The sequence below is a fragment of the Pleurodeles waltl genome, chromosome 5, assembly GCF_031143425.1.
Source record: "Pleurodeles waltl isolate 20211129_DDA chromosome 5, aPleWal1.hap1.20221129, whole genome shotgun sequence".
NCBI classification, from domain to species: Eukaryota; Metazoa; Chordata; class Amphibia; order Caudata; family Salamandridae; genus Pleurodeles; species Pleurodeles waltl.
The window spans coordinates 68093275-68110912 of record NC_090444.1 but is presented as its reverse complement, the minus strand read 5'-3'; the positions used below and the strand labels follow the sequence as shown (position 1 = coordinate 68110912).

Sequence of the window (17638 nt, the reverse complement as noted above, 5' to 3'; positions counted from 1 at the left end):
ACCTTGTATGGGGGAACAATTTGTGTGTAGGGTTCTGGAATTCAAGAAGTCCTCTCTGACTCTGTAATCCCTGAAACCTGAGTTGCTGCTGCCACCATGGGTGCTAACCCCAACCCCTGTCTCTCTCTCTCCCCGCTGCCAAGGCCTCCCTATCTAGGACTAGTTATTGCTGCTGCAGCCTCAGCCTGGCCTCCTCCAGCCTCAGTTTTCTGAGCTCTCTATCTATAGAGTCATCCCCTGGAGCTGTGCAGTGTGAACCCTCGGACACTGAAGTGATATGAGAGTGAGCAGAGGTGGATCTATCCCTAGTCTTGGTGACCCTTTCTACTTGCCCTCTGGGTGTGAAAGTGTGAAAGGAGCCCTACCAGTGTGGCTTCCCTTCCCACTACCAGCTATGCTAGTTGGTCTGCTAGGAATATGACGATCCTTTGAGGAACCCTCCCCCAGATCTAGAATGTCATTTTCTACCTCAGTGGGGTTCGGGTCTACTTCTTCCTCCTCCTCCCCCTGGCTACCAGCTTGATCCTGATCATCCTGGAGGAGGAGACCCAAGAGCAGACTCTTGTTCGGGTTCCTCCCCATGTCCAACTTCCTCTGTGCACACAGCCCCTTCAATTCCTTGGCCAGGTTCTCATAGGGAGAGTCCATGACCTCAGAGCTATGTCCAGCTGCAGACATGGTGTATGTTAGGATAGTGTAGGGTGTACCTAACCTACTCAACTCCTAGACTCTCAGAAAGAAGTTTAGAGCAAGGGCTGTGCCTTTACCCTAGCTTGCCTAAACTTTAGAGACTAGCTTTCTGTACTAGGTACTATGGGGCTCATTCTGAGCCCAGCGGGCGCCGCCCGCCGGGCGGAAACCGCCGAAAGACCGCACCGCTGTCAATAGACCACGGGGGTCATTTTGACTTTCCCGCTGGGCCGGCGGGCGATCGCCAGAGGATCGCCCGCCGGCCCAGCGGGAAAGCCCCTGCAACGAGGAAGCCGGCTCCGAATGGATCCGGCGGAGTTGCAGGGGTGCGACGGGTGCAGTAGCACCCGTCGCGATTTTCACTGTCTGCATAGCAGACAGTGAAAATCTTTGTGGGGCCCTGTTAGGGGGCCCCTGCACTGCCCATGCCAGTGGCATGGGCAGTGCAGGGGCCCCACGACACCCGTTCCCGCCATCCTGTTCCTGGTGGGTTTTACCGCCAGGAACAGGATGGCGGGAAGGGGGTCGGAATCCCCATGGCGGCGCTGCAAGCAGCGCCGCCATGGAGGATTCTCTGGCCCAGGGGAAATCCGGCGGGAAACCGCCGGATCCCCTTTTCTGACCGCGGCTTTACCGCCGCGGTCAGAATGGGCACTGAAGCACCGCCAGCCTGTTGGCGGTGCTTCCGTTGCCCGTGACCCTGGCGGTTTAGGACCGCCAGGGTCAGAATGAGGGCCTATGTGTACCTCTAGGTAAGGAGTGGTCGTTCCTGTGGAAAGCACCAGGTGACAGAGTGGTAAGGCAATTGCAAGTGCTTATCCCATCGCTGCACCACCAATGTAAGAAGCTGGCCTGGTGTGTGGTGGGTACCTATGGTACTTACACCTAATACCAGGTTCAGGTATCCCTTACTAGTGTAGTGTAGTCAGTGTGTAGAAGCCAGTCTCTCTAGAGGTAGCTGTGGATGAGCAGCCAAGGCTTATCTAGGATACATGCAAAGCTCATGCAATACCACTGGAGTCACACACATGAAAGAAAACACTCAGGCCCTCATTTGGACCTCGGCGGTCTTTTGGCAAGACCGCCGAGGTTACTCCTGGCTGAAGACCGCCAGTGCAGGCGGTCTTCCACCAACCGTATTATGACTGCTGGCAGCCCTCCGCCCTTTTTTGGACGAAGAGCCGCCAGCAGCCATACTGGTGGTCAGCGGGGAAATGGAGGCTGCTCCACCTCCACACCACGTCATCAGAACACTGCCCATTGAATCACAACCCATTATTCGGCGTGGCGGTGTTCTGGTGACGTGTTGCTTGCAGCGGAGCAGCCCCCATGGATCCCGTTCCCTCCTGGAGGATCACCGGAACAGGTAAGTTGATCGTCCATTAGGGGAGGGGGGTGGGGAGGAGTTGTGTGCGTGCATGGGGGTGTGCGTGTGAGTGTGTAGAGGGGTTGTGTTAGTGCATGTATGCATGCAGGGGTGTAGTGTGTATATGGGAAATGTGACGAATATGTCTGTGGGCATGTGTGCATGTATGTGTGCGTGAATGTGTATGAGTGGTGTGAGCGTGCTTGTAGGAGGTGTGGGGGTGTGTGTGGGTGTTTCGGGGGGTGGGGAGGGGATCCTACCAACTTAGGGGGTTGTAGGGGGGTCATGGGTGTTGGGGGAGGACTCAGGGGAGAGGGAGGGGAGACCCCAATCAGTGCCAGGGAACTTATTCCCTGGCACTGATAGTGCCTACTGCCATGGATTTCGTGGCAGTACAAAACCCCATGAAATCCATGGCGGCATGCGGAGTCCTGATACCGCCAGCGGTCTAATGACGGCCACCGGGCTGGAGACCGAAATTACCAGCCCAGCAGTTGTTACCACCCTGGCGGTCGGAGTGTAAAAGTGGCGGTTTGGCATGGCTCAAGACAGAATGGAGTCCAAAAATCAGGGTGCAGTAAAACAAACATTCAGGTACTTATACGGGGCAATGGGGTTCCATACACATCAGATCCTGCCATAGGTTGCCTCCCGGTTCAGTTTCCACCACCTGTGGTGCACACATCTATCAGTTGATATCATCCAGTGTGAAAGGGCATTGTTTATGTAGTGTACATACATCAACTGTATGAGGGGTCTTTCTCTTCAGGAGCTTCAGACCTGGATAGCTCAACCACCCACTCCAAAGACCTGTCCCTAAGATACTGTCCATGCCCCTTCTGAACCCAAAAGTCACATTTTTCCCCAACAGTTTTGAATTCTTATTACCAATAAGCCTTCTAAAAATTATATTTAAATATTGAGTGCAATCTATGATAACAATCTTACCTCATAAATTTTCACCCACACTGGAAAAATAACCTGTACTTATGTTTTTGGTAAAAACTTACTTTTGCTGTGAGAATTTGCTCACAAAAAAATGTTTGTGAAAACTTCTTCGGCACAAACTTTCGTACAGGAATTTTCAGACAAAAGAAGAGGTTGCCAGGGTGTCCATCTTTGCAGCTTCATAAAGTTGCATCATGTGCTGTGTTTACAAATTTCTGTTTGATTTCATTCTTATTACTTATTCGATGAAATAGTTCATATTTTGTATTATTCACTCTGTAGTATATTTTCTTTTTAAATGTATTTTGTTCTACTAACTACATGGAGGGGTTAACCGAGCTATTGTTCCACAGATGGGTTGAAGCACTCATGGACTTCTATCCGAACGTGCAGGACGTTCATGGTCATTTCTTTCTTATCAGTAGAATCATTCTAGTTTCAAATTTGTTTCAAGCCTCAGCAGTTCAATATCCTGTTTCAATTTATTGGACCTATATGTTGGACTGAACCCTAATCCTTGGTCCAGCAACATAATGGCAGAGTTGTCAGTTTATGAAAGATCACAGGAAGCTGGATTTTTTTAGTGCCCATTATCTATTATTTGCTTGTCATGACCACATAGGTTGTATGCCCCCCTTGATTCCGCATTTGTTTCCTTTTGCTTCCTCCTCCTTTACACTTCAGTGATTCAGTGCCCCCCCCCCCCTATCTCTGGAGCCAAAATTATTTTCTCAACTTAGTTAATTCATCTTTTCCTTCTATTTTACCCACTGATTCAAATCTGGTCTTTAAAACAATCTGATCAACCTTTATAAACATATTTATATTACACATCTGTAGGAAAGCAGATTATTGTTTGGGGTGGATAAGAGTTCATCTGAAAATATAAGGCCACTAGCTTCTAGATGTCACACAATTTCAATAAAATAAACCTGTGTTCAGCATCTGGTAATGTGACACAAAGCAGTCAGGTTGGGATCAAAGGCAATGTGTAGAGTATTTAATCTGTGCATGCACAGCAGAATAAGTCACACAAAACACAATAAAATTCAACAACCAGCTTTAAAATAAAGAGAAGAGGGTTATGGGCAAAGAAAGACCAAAAGACCAAAAATACAATATGAGGAATCGGAGAAATTAATTTTGAAAGATTTGAGTAAACAATAGCACCAAATTGTACAACGCACCAATGATAGTCGAGCAAAGCAGTATACTAGAACCAAGATGTGATTTGAGGCCGACCACGATGGAGCCCTCGTCAAATACAAGTGGATTGTTCCTGGTGAAAATATGGAAGTCAAAAAGTTTTTAAATGTTTCTAAGTCCCAAAGCAGAAGAGGACTTTGCATTTTTTGAGAAGTAAAATCCTCCATGAGCGGGCCGTTGGTGAAATTGTAGCCACTGCCATGGAACAAATGGCTGAATATCCCGCTAAAGCTCTGGAGCTTTGGCAATATCTTGCTGAAACGTTCTTAAGTCCCAAAGCAGAATGGGACTAGGGGGCCAGATGTACAAAGTGTTTTTACATTCACATATGGCCCAGTTTGCAGAATCGGGCCATTTGCGAATTCAAAAAGGCATTTTTGTATGTACCAAGCCCAAATTGCGATTCAGCAACCTGTTACTAAATCGCAATTTGGATTTGCGATTCAATATTACGAAGGGGCGCGTTTTGGGCGTCCCTTTCTAATACTGAATTACAGTGGCATGTCTGAATGCTTTACGACTGAAATGCGGTCACAAAACATTTGCATTTTACCACCAACTCCAAGTAGGTGGTAACCCACACGCAAATGGGAGGGGGGCCCCAAGGGACCCCTTCCCCTTTGAGAATGGCTGTAAAAAACTTTTTGAACAGTTGGCATTGGTCCCACTGCCTTCTCTTAAAAAATGAAAAGAAATATTTTAATTTTTCTTTCTAAAACGCGTCCCATTTTGCTTTAAGGAAAACTGTCTGCAATGCAAAAAATAATGCTTTATTGAAAAGTAGACACAGACTTGGGGTTCTGCTGACCCCAGCAGGTCACCGTCCCTGTGATTTTTGTGATTCGCAAAGGGTCGCAAACCTAGACCTACCTCTTTAATATTGATGAGGTAGCTCTATTTGTGACTCACTGGGAATCACAAAATGTGTAAAACACCCATTTCTACATTGGTGTTTGCAGTTACCAAATAGCGATTCACAAAAATATGCTATTTGGTAAACACAAATGTTAGTACATGTGGCCCTTAGTATTTTTTTCAGAGGTTCTAGGAGTCTTGAAGGGGCAAAGCAAAAATCCAGTCAACGCCATGGAACTGCTGGTTGGATGCTTCTTTCCCAGAGGCCCCCTGAAACCTCTGGAAAAAAAGTTTGCAAAAGTTTACAGATCTTCTTCTGCTGCCCAACTAACCACAGGAGTACACTTTTAAAAGCCCCAGGCCCTCAGGAGACGGTAGAGACTCTCAGGGTGTTATGCAGGCAGAGACCTACAGCAAAGCCCAGTCCAGGTCCATTTGCCACTGTTCAGCTGGGCATTTCCAGGAAAAAGGCCTCTTGCCATACAGTGGAGGAGAGCCAGCTGACCCTTGAAGTCCACATCCGTGTCCTGGGTGCAGAAGGGATCAGGTCCAGTCCTTCAGGGCTTCTCTCAGGTCACAGACAGCAGGTCCAATCCTCTTCTCATCTTCTGCAAGTCCAGTATGTGTTCTGAGTATGGTCCCTGAGGGTGCAATATTTATGCCTGGCACCAGCTATTCAGGCGATTGTCTCAAGCCTGGAAGCAGTTTTCACACATCTTTCACACCTAATTAAAGCCAAGTACAGACTATTACAGGTGTTAGAACGCTAATGCAAATTAGCCTCTAGCAGCTTCTGGCTCAGTAAAGGTAACTTTCTAAAAGTTACATTTCCAATATATGTAATAAAAATCTGACTTCACCATTAAACTGGATCTTTATTATATCTAAAAATAAGTATTTGAATGAAGTCTGTAACTTGTCAAAAGTTATATATTCAAGTATATAATATGTACTTCAACTTTTCGGATGTACCAGTGACATCCTGACCAGTAACAATGTCATTTTCGGCCTAGTTGTTTGGGGAACATGCCATTTCTAATGTCGCACATGTGTCACTCAAATATTTTGCAGCCTACCTTGTGTGCAGCAAGGGGTGCTTCGAGGTGAGTTATTTAATATTTGAAATCATGTTTTCCTACCGGCCAAAGGGGTGATTTAGACAGGTCTAGGCAGCACAGTTCAAGCTGCTGCTGTCAGGCTACACAGGGTAGGCCTGAAGCTGTTTTCACTGCCATTGTACTGGGTGGCACAATAGGTGTTGAAGTTCACAAGTGGCATTTAACTTTCCATGCCATGGGTGCCTTTCTGCAGTATATACTATGGCCTTACAGGAAAGCTAACTGTACCTATCAGGGTTAAGCCAAATTTCAACATGTTTTAGGGGTAATAGCACATACATTGTACACTGGAAATTCACAGTGTTAGCACTCAAGATTACCAGCAGCGGTGGTCCCAAAAAAATAAAAAAATAGTTGTGGATGACCCCATAAAGAGGTCTCTTTGGAACAACATGCATGGATAACATAGTCCTTTACCACCCTAATTAATAATCAGGTGGAGTGGTATTCACAGGTGTGGGAACACCAGACCTGATTTTACCATTAAGTAGCCATCTTTCAGCACTGCATCAGCAGTCATTAAGGATAGTGCAGCATTCTTCCAAACAAAGTATCACAAAATCCAATGGGTTTTCATTATGTGCATATACAGCAGTAAAAATGATACTGATATTTAGAAGAGTATTTGACGTAAAGGTTTCCTGAGTCAGCATTTTTTCTGCATTTTATTACAGTAAATATGATTAAGTTATGGAGAGGTATGGGGAAAAGGATCCATAATCCGAATATAGGCTGTGAATGAACTCCCAAGGGCTCCAACAAACCATGACTCACCCTTGGTAGCCAGCTGGGACTTCCAAAGAGCAATGCAAGCAGAACATGCGCAGCAGTAAGCCAAAAACTGTGCACAAAAACAGTTATGAAAGTAAGTAATGAACATATTCAAACCAAGACAGATAATAACAAATACAACGAACAGAACAGCACAAAAAAAGTAAGAAAATTGGATGTAAAGGCTAAAAGTTATAACAAAAGCAAGACTATTAAAACTAGTAGAAACAGGACTTCTGATTGATTGCAGCCTAGAAAAAAGTTTATCTTTGGGCTTAGAAGCATATCTCGAGCAGCACAAGGCCTTGATCTTTCCTACAAAAAGCTCCAACTGGGAAAACCAGCAATGCTGAAGCCACCAATATCACTCTTTTTTTCGGATAGGTTTTGTGCCTTGTCCATATTGTCCAGAGAGAAATTATTTTCTGCATCCCAATTTTACAAAAGGTCTGGAGCTTTAGTTTCTTAACTTAAAAGCCTCCAAACTTTCAGAAAAAGTTCTGCAGACACTAGTCTGAGGTGGGATCCTCAGAACTGCACTTCAGTTAGATGTACAATTGTGATTACTTTATCATATTTCTCTACAGCAGCTATGTAAGACCATAAGAACGTTTATACTTCCAGGGCACAGAGGAGACTTTTCACAGGACAGTGCAAGGGATATGTTCAGTTGTAATTGGTCCATTGTTTTATTTCCACGCAGCCTTAGCTTTCTTTGTTTCCAAGATAGTTTGCCACATAAACAAATTCTCACAGGGACAAGCAGTTGTCATTGGCAGCATCTGGCCACACCAATAGTAATTCTCTCTAAGGCCTGTATCAAGTAGTCAGGAACAAATTTATTATGTTATGTCGATTTGTAAAGTACCTTAATCACCCGTGAGAGTATCCAGGTGCTTGAGCAGGTGTGTAGGTGTGTGGTCCCCACAGAATTAGTCAAAGACCCAGGTCCTCAGCTCCTTACAAAAAGCAGGGAGGCTCTGATGTGTTGTTGGCAGTCGTTCTATGTTTTGAATGGAATGTAGGAGAACGAGTGACTTCCTGCTCTGCTTTTGTGAATACGGGTGGTGTGTGCAAGTGAGACTGTCACAGGCTACTTGTAGTTTATGTCTTTGGCCCACTGGAACTGCAGAAGGGTCTTGATTATAGTAGGTTCTGCCTTGACCAAGGTAAGGGCGGCCCTTTCTGGAAGCCACGGTGCTGCCAACGAAGGAACGCCAAAAGCAGTCCGTGCCCTCCAGAAGGAGTCCCAGAGGGAAAAAAAAACCAAAGGGAAAAACCTCTATAGCAGGAACTCCCTGGAACAAAAAGAAGCAAAAAGGAGAGGCTTCCAACAGGAAAAAACAATACTGGAAGTAGCTGGAACAAGCGAGGTAATAACTGGATAAAAAATAACAGGAGCGAAGATAACCAACAAAGGAAGTGTTGCAGCGCAAGGAGAACAAGAATCACTCACCTTATATACCCTAAAACAAGAAATGACAACAGGATGAAGCAAGTCACCATATTGGATTGGGAAAGAATCATAGGAACATATAGAGAAAATACGCCATTTTGAAAAAGGGTCCTAAGGCATGAAGGAAAAAAGAAAGGCATGGTGGGAGAAAGAAAGAACATGACTGCTACATGTGGACATAAAAACAAGAGGAAAAGAAGTAAAAAGAGAGAAAAGAAGAAAAAGAAGAAAAGATAGGCTCCCCAGGTAAGTGAGAGGTAGGGGGGGAAGGTGCCCATAGTTTATATTGAGGGTGCGCTGCACCCAAGACTCGCGGAGGCCCTATGCCCACTTTGGGGCCTCGTGTGAGGAAGTAAAGAAGAGAAGGGGCGCTGAACACCCGACCGCCAGGAACCGTGCCTGTGCCCTGAGCCGAATGCTTGGCTCGCGCCACAGTCCTCTGAGGCACAACAGTAGGTTCCCCCCACCTAGAGCCCCAGGTTTGTGCGGATATAGACCAAAAAAACGACGGATCAAAAGTGGGGCGTAAACAGAAGAAGCATCTTCCCAAGAACATTCACTAAGAGGATAGCCTTTCCAATGAATAAGATTTTGGTGATGGTTTCAGAATATACGAGAGTCATATATTTCTTGAACTTCATATTCGGGTTCGTCATTCACCAACAAAGGAGGAGGGCATGTGAATTGTCTATGAAAAGGGTCAGGTTTATAAGGTTTCAGTTGAGAGACGTGAAAAACTGGATGGCTTTTCCATATTCGAGGTAAACGAAGACAGAAGGATACTGGATTCATCTTCTGAAAAATACAAAACGGTCTATAATAACAAGGTTTAAACTTATTTTGTGATAGACATAGGCGCAACAATCTGGAAGAAAGCCATATTTATATTGGACTTGATAAGATGGAGCTTCACATTGTTTCTTATCTGCCATTCTTTTTATGTGCCTTTTAGTTAACAAAAGATTAGACCGTATAAGACGTTGAATTCTATGTAATTTTGGGGAAATAGAGGTGATTGCAGGGAGTGTAGAAAAGTTCTTAAGAGTGGCAGGAAAAAAATTGGGATGAAATCCATAGGAGCAGAAAAAAGGAGTGGCTTTTGAGGCACTATGTACGGTATTGTTGTAAGCAATGGATAAGTACGTGGTCCAGTTACTCTGAGTGGAATTAAAAAAACAGCGGAGATATTGCTCAAGTGTTTGATTCAGACGTTCCGTCTGTCCATTGGTTTGAGGATGAAATCCAGAAGATAAGGCTACATCGATATTTAGGGTTTTACAGAAGTACTTCCAAAACCGTGATATGTATTGAGGGCCCGATCTGACTCAGTAACTTGAGGAAGGCCATGGAGATTAAAGATTTCTTGGATGAAGATCTGGCTTACTTCTTTAGATGTGGGTAGCTTCTCCAAGGCAGTAAAATGAGCCATTTTTGTAAACGAATCTACAGTCACCATTATAACTCGGTTTCCCGCTGAGGGAGGAAATAAACACATAAAATCGGTTGATATTGCATGCCAGGGGGCTGGTGGACCTGGTAAAGGTTGAAATAGTCCTGCAGGCCTCATATGGGGTATTTTTGATTGGGTGCAGATGGGAAAAGATACCAAATAACTTTCACCATCTTGCTCAAGTGTAGGCCACCAAAAAGAGCGACGGAGCAATTCCAGCGTTGCTTTGATACCACGATGACTGGCCACAGGGGAATCGTGACACATTTGTAGTGCCTTTCTTTGCACTTTCTTAGAAGGTAGGAATAACGTGTCTTTATGGTAGAAGTACCCTTTACTCTTGCGTAATTTCGGACGCAGCTCCTTCATCACTTGTTCTGAGAGGGTTGAGTATTCAGACCGTACTTCATCGAGGAAAGTCTGGACTAAACCGATTATTTTGTCTGGTTCAATTAGATGCTGTAAAGGGGTGTTAGTACTTTCAGGATAGCGTTGAGATAGAGCATCTGCCAAGATATTTTGAGAACCTGGAATATATATAATATAAAAATCGAATTGGCTAAAGAAAAAGGCCCAACGGGCTTGGCGACTGTTCCGACATTGAAAGTTTCGTAGACATTGTAAATTGCGACGGTCTGTTCTCACTTCAAAGGGTTCTTCAGAACCCATGAGGAATCGTCTCCACTCTTGACAAGTTGTCATTAGAGCTAGGAGTTCTCTTTCCAATACCAAATAATTTTGCTCTGAATCAGAGAGCACATGAGACAGATGAAATATTGGATGTTCTAATCCGTCGTCGTCCTGCCTTTGCAATAATGCTGCCCCAGTAGCTCTTTCTGAAGCGAAGCATCAGTTACAACTATGAATTGTTTGTTGGTGTCCGGATGCCGTAGTATAGGTGCTTGGGTAAAGGCTTGTTTTAGGTTTTGGAAAGCATTTTCAGCCACGTCTGTCCAGATGAAACCATTTCGCAAACTCTCTTTTTTTTAAGAGTCTGTGTGATTTGACTAGTTTGTTGAGCAAAGTCCGAAATAAATTGGCGATAAAAGTTGACCAGGCCTAAGAAACACTGAGTTTCTTTGATTGACGAGGCGGGTGGCCAATCTAGAATGGCCTGAAGCTTCTTTGGATCCATCGAGATACCGATCTGACTAATGTGATATCCTAAATATTTCGCCTCTGTCTTATCAAATTCACATTTCTCAGGTTTACAGTAGAGCTGATGTTGCCTAAGTCTGTTTAATACTTGCTTTACGTGTTCAGTGTGGAGTTCAGGGTGTCTGGAATATATGAGGATATCATCTAAATAAATCACTACAGTGTGATTCAACAGGTCAGAAAATACCGAATCCATGAATCTTTGAAAAACAGAGGGGGCGTTTGTTAAACCAAAAGGCATTACCCTATATTCGTAATGACCAAAAGGTGTACGAAAGGCAGTCTTCCACTCATCACCTTCCTTAATTCTTAAGAGATGGTATACTCCCAAAGGTCTAATTTAGTAAAGATCTGTGCCCCCCCTAACTGCCTCCAATGTGTCTTTGATTAGAGGTAGTGGATATCGGTCTTTTATAGTGATTTTATTTAATCCACAAAAATCTTTATAGGGACGTAGATCCTTCGTCTTCTTGGGCATGAAGAAGAGGGGAGCCCCAGCAGGAGAAGAAGATGGTGCAATAAGACCACTCTGTAGATTTTCTTGCAGATAGTCCTTGAGTATCTGCTTTTCAGGTTCCTTAAGAGAATACATTCTACCAAAGGGAACAACCGCTCCAGGTTCCAGGAGAATGGTACAATCGCAGTCTCTATGTGGAGGTAGTACTGGTTTTGAGGGTTTTTGGAACACGCCTATATAATCCAGATAGTGACTAGGTGCCCCTTGAAGAGAGTTTATGGAATACCCTAATTCACGTTCTGTGGATAACATCTTCTTTGGGGACCAATACGTTTTGGATGCATAGCAATGGTCTTGACAGAAGATTGAGAGGGTTGTGTTGCATAAACCAGGTTATTCCTAAGATTATTGTATGATTAGGAGAGGAGATTAAATCAAAAGAGACATGTTCCTGATGCTTTCAAAATTGTAGACATAGGGTAGGAGTGGTACTGATGACAGAACCGGATGCTAATAGGGATCCATCTCTAGTATGCACTTGTTCTGGAACGTCCTTCAGTAGTCGTGGAATTTGTTGTTCCTTGGTCCAGGTCTCATCCATATAAATTCCACTGGCTCCACAATCTAATAATGCCAAAGCTCTTTCTTCCCGACCGTCAGGTAATTGCACGATAACAGGTAACAAAAACAGGGCAGTTGCATCTTCTTTGGAAGAATTGCTTGAAGGTATCGCAGAAAATCCCATCCCCTCCCTTCTCACAGAGGACAGGAATTGGCATTTCCCGAGGACTTCATAGGACGGACTGGGCAAGTACAGAGCAAGTGGCTGGCAGCTCCACAATAAAGACATAGGGCCTGATTCTAACTTTGGAGGACGGTGTTAAACCGTCCCAAAAGTGGCGGATATACCACCTACCGTATTACGAGTTCCATAGGATATAATGGACTCGTAATACGGTAGGTGGTATATCCGCCACTTTTGGGACGGTTTAACACCGTCCTCCAAAGTTAGAATCAGGCCCATAATCCTTTTCTCCATCCATTTTCGCACTCACTAGTAGAGAGAGGACCACGGGTGGTGTCTATTTGCATTGGTTCCCCTTCTGTTGCCTCCCTTAATTCAGGTCAAGGCTCTTTTCGGAACGATGGACGATTGTACGTGTGTTTCATGCATGAGAAGGTCCACAATTCTTTCTCTTTTCTAGATGGCGTTCTTGTAGATGATACTCTATGGAGAGCGCTAAATCCATCAAGCCTTGTCAATCTTCCACTCTAGCGGAATGTACTAGTTAGTGTTTTATTTCGTCTCGTAGACCTCTATGAAAAAGAGTCATCAGAGTATGTTCTACTCATGTCGTCTCTGCTTCCAGCTGTGTAAAGCATTCTATATATTGGAGAACATCTTGGGTACCTTGCTGAATGTCACATAAAGCTTCAATTCCGGGCGTTCAAACATTTGTTTAAATGCAGTGACAAAAGCTGAATAGTCAGACAGCACAGGGTCATTGGAGGCTACTAATGGAATTGCCCAGGCCAAGGCAGGACCAGACACGGCACTGATGAAGTAACCCACTTTTGTTTTATCTTGCGCAAATTGTGTTGGGCGAAAAGGCAAAATAGGCAGTCAGAGCATCGAGGAATTCTCATAGCTTATTTGGATCTCCTGAGAAATGGGGCATGGTAGCAGAGACAGTGGGAACATCCGTGGTTCGGGATACCAGGGCTTGTCGTAAAGCTGCATTTTCATTTGATAATCGGTGCAGTCCCCGGGCTTGCTGTTGAATGGTTAAGAGTAGTGACTGGTTGGGTTCTGCAGCAGCCATTGCGGTATTCTCCATTCTGCTCGACGAAGTCTGGTTTGTTTGGCGCTACAATCTGTTACGGGCTACTCGGCATTTTTGTCTTTGGCCTACTGGAACTGCAGAAGAGTCTTGATTCTTGACCAAGGTAAGGGTGGCCCCTTCTGGTAGCCACGGTAATGCCGACGAAGGAACACCAAAAAGCAGTCTGTGCCCTCCAGAAGGAGTCCCAGAGGAAAAAAAAAAACAAAGGAACCAAAGGAAAAAACCTCTACAGCAGGAACTCCATGGAACAAAAAAGAAGCAAAAAGGAGAGGCTTCCAACAGGAAAAAACAATACTGGAAGAAGCTGGAACAAGCGAGGTAATACATGGAGAAACAAATAACAGGAGCAAAGATCATCACCAAAGGAAGTGTTGGAGTGCAAGGAGAATAAGAATCACTCACCTTATATACCCTAAAACAGGAAATGACCAACAGGAAGAAGAAAGTCACCATATTGGATTGGGAAAGAATCATAGGAACATATAGAGAAAAGATGCCATTTTGAAAAAGGGTCCTAAGGCCTGCAGGGAAAAAGAAAGGCATTCGTTCTGCTACAGTGGACATATAAACAAGAGGAAAAGAAGAAAAAGAAGAAAAGGACAGGCTCACCAGGTAAGTGCAAGGAAGTAAAGAACTGACGGGGCGCGGCACACCTGTCTGCCAGGAACCGCGTCTGCGCCCGAGCCGAATGCTCGGCTCGCGCTGCGGTCCGCCGTGGCGCGACAGAGACTAAACATAGGTGTCTTGATGGGTTGTGAAAGTGTATGTTGCTGTTGAGGTATGCAGAACTTGTGATGTATAGGGTTTTTTAGGTGTGGGTGAGGAGTTTGAATTAGCTGTGTTTGTGAATGGGGAGACAGTGGAGCTCCCTGAGGTGAGATGGGGTGTGCGAGCGGGGAGGAAGGTTGGGTATGAGTCATGTGACAGCATTCTGAATGATCTGAAGTCTGTTCTGGAGTTGCTAGGAAATTCTGGCGTACAGTGCGCTGCATTAGCCGAGTTGGCTGGTGATGAGTGCTTGCGTGACAATTCGTTTGGTGTTCTGTGGAAGCCACTTGAAGATCTTTTTTAGCATTTGTAAGATGTAGACTCAAGTGGAGCTCACTGCATTGACTTGTGACATCATGTTGAGCTTGTCATCCAGGATGATCCCCAGATTTTGGCATGGTTGATGGGTGTTGGTGTGCAGCCTAATTCATTCGGCCACCAGGTGGCGTCCGACAGTGGGAGCAACAGAGAAGTTCTGCCATCTTGGCTCAAGTCAGCTCTCTGCTAGTAATAGGTCAAGCAGGGGCATTTAAAAAGTAAAATAAATCTGCCACTGGCAATGAATGACACCTAAATCACACACACATTTAGATGCAGGCTTTCCCATCCCATTTTTTGCAACAATATCCCAGTTCTTGTTCCAGGACTATGCATTCAGGCAAATTCCTTTAAAAATAAAAAAGAAATCCAAAATGGTGAGAACTTTGATCCTTGGCGCTCATCTCTGCCCTTCTATAAAATCCTCTCAGGCTGGCCATGTTACTCCCACCAAGAATCCAATAAAATCTCCACCTTCAAGTGGCCATTTGAGCTAGCCCATATGCAGTAGTTTAGCTGTGAAGAGCCAAGGAATGTTCCTCCAAAACAGAATAAACGTTTTTTGGAAGCTCTTCTTCAGTCGATATGGTCTGGGAGGCCGGGGGCCGATGATTCCTCCATTTCACGGTATATTTTGGTACTTTTGTAGTCTCAGCTACATTATTTCAAATAATTTCTTATATTTCAAGGAAGCCTTGCAGCCTGGCTGCAGGAAATATGCACTGTCCAAAGCATATAGATATATATACTTTAGGTGTAAGTCGGAAATCATGTTATCCCGCCTGCTCATGTAGGACATTGTTAAAACTGTGTGAAACAATTCTTAACTCCACATCTGTATGCATTGATGATGTACCCATACCTTGACAATAAATATGTACATTGATGTATATCATCAGAGTACATAAATGTGAAGTCATGTATTGTAAATATGTTCTTAACTGTAAATATTTACCTTCACAATATTGTGGTAAACAATATTTCGGCTATGATATTTTCATATGACGGAATTCAAAACATGATATGCTGGAGGAAAAGCTTTCTAACACTATTCACAGTGCAGAACAGTATTTAATTTGTAAATCAGTGAGTGCCTGTGTTCAAAACTCTTCTTAGAAGCCTGTGGCTCACACTATTACATATTAACATGCCACATGCTAAGGATGCATAATCTGGAATCCACCTCATGTCTCTTTAATCAGCTACCAGATGTTCCGTGCCCCTTTGTCTCACTATTGCAGGTCCCAACATTCACCCTTTGTGGCGTTTTTCTGTCTTTTGATTTCTACTTCTTTCGTCTTTGTGTGTTTTCCCTTTCTTGCTCACAGGAAATGTCAGATGAGGAAAAATAAGTGGTGGTCCCTGTTATACCTGTCAGCCTTGCGGTGGTCTTCCCCCAAACGGTTTGACTTCACTCATCCTGTTTTGCAAAATTTGTTTTTGTTAGCCATAGGACTCTGCACATTTTACCACAACTAACCAGTGCTAGAAGTGCTTGTCCTCTATTAAGCATGGTAAAATTGGTTTACATCCAATTGGTAAATTTAATTTACTTGTAACTCCGCAATAAAGTGGTACTACAGGTACCCAGTGTGTGTAAATTAAATGCAACTAGTGGGTCTGCAGCACTGATTGTGCCACTCACTAAAGTAGCCTTTCAAACTTTTTCCATTTCCATTTTTGCCATTTCAACCTGACAAAATAAACCTTTTGCAGGGCCTAAGCTTTCCTTTATAATACATATGAGTGGCCACTAGGGTAAGCCCTAAACAGCCCACAGGGCATGGTGCATTGTATTTAAAATTTTGGGCAAGTACCTTTAAGTTGTACATGTCCTAGTAGAGAAAAACTCCTAAAGTATTTTTCATTACTGCGAGGCATGCGTCTCCCATACGATAAAATTAGGTTACCGTATTACCTTTAATAAGTGATAATTTTTTAATGGGAGCAGGTAGGAAAGGCATGTTTGGTGTCTGAGGAATTGTTCTTTAAACCATTCTTTAATGGTAAGTTCGGATATTATATCACAGTTCTGAAAATGCCACTTTTAGAAAGTTGTCATTTTCTTGTCTTAAGCATTTGGTGCCTGCAACCGGTTACAGGGTCACATGACTAGGTGTAGTTGACAGTTGACCTTTGTGCATTCCTCCTAGATAGCCACACAATAGGGAGTCTGGGTGTTGGTAGGATGGGCCAGCTCTGGAAGGGTGAGGGGGCGAAGCTGTCACCTTCTATACTTGCAATTTAATGGAGCTGCCTTAAAACACACTCAAAGGACTTCACAGTAGCCTATTGTGTTCCCAAACAGACTGGGACCAGGGCTGGGAGGCAGGAAATTCCAGATACAGCTGTAGAGGAAAACTCCAGAAGCTTCTCCTACTTCACAATGGGCACCAGGTATAAAAAGGGGACACTCAGACCCACACTTCAGTTCACTTCTGGACCTGTGAATAATTCAGAAGAAGGACACCCTGCAGCCCTGCTGCCTGAGACCTGCTCTACCTGCTGAGAATGAAGACTGGACCTGCACCCTCCACTGTAGGCTGAAGTGACTCCAAGGGCCAGACAACCGACCTCCTGAAGCACTACAGGGGTATAAAAAGCTCCAGAGGGCTCCCTGACCTGCAGCCTGGACTTGTAACCAAATCAAACTGAATTTGCAACTGGACCTGCAGCTAGACCTGCCTGAGCCCTCGTGGCTTCTGCTGGAGTGATTTTCAGACCCCTAAGAGGTGCCCTTTGGGTCCTGGACCCTTGGTGTGGCATCAGTTGAGCTCTTTCTTGAAGAAAAGGAGAAATCCTGATGTTTTGGGATCTTTGTGACTACAAACGGGCCTGTCCGTGCCAAGATCTTGCCACACATGCCACACGTGCCACTCATCAACGCAAAGCTCTAGTGATCCTGACTTGGTAGGACAGTGACCACCAGCGACGACCGGTAGCACAGGATCTGCACACTACACCTTCAACAGCCTGTGGTGACCTGCCAGTGGCAATCTGCAGCAGTGACCCTCCCCTGACGCCCAACAGGGTATTCGCACCACAGCGACGACCGTCCGTGATGCCTGGCCTGCTCTTTGAGCTACAGAGATGACCATCTGCAACGCCTTCCTTGCTCCTCGCGGCCTCCTCCATCGCGAATGGAACTCTTTGTGCTGGACTTTAGAAGGTTTATTTTTCAGCGGAACTCACCGGGTCGCAGTATCCAGCACATAGTTCATTGTGGTCGACCT

General features: G+C 44.7%; 1 protein-coding gene across 1 annotated transcript in view; it reads left to right on the top strand.

Annotated features, from left to right (window-relative positions):
• SLC30A3 (solute carrier family 30 member 3) overlaps positions 1-17638 on the top strand; it is a 78654-nt gene that overhangs the window by 43345 nt on the left and 17671 nt on the right. The window lies entirely within an intron of this gene.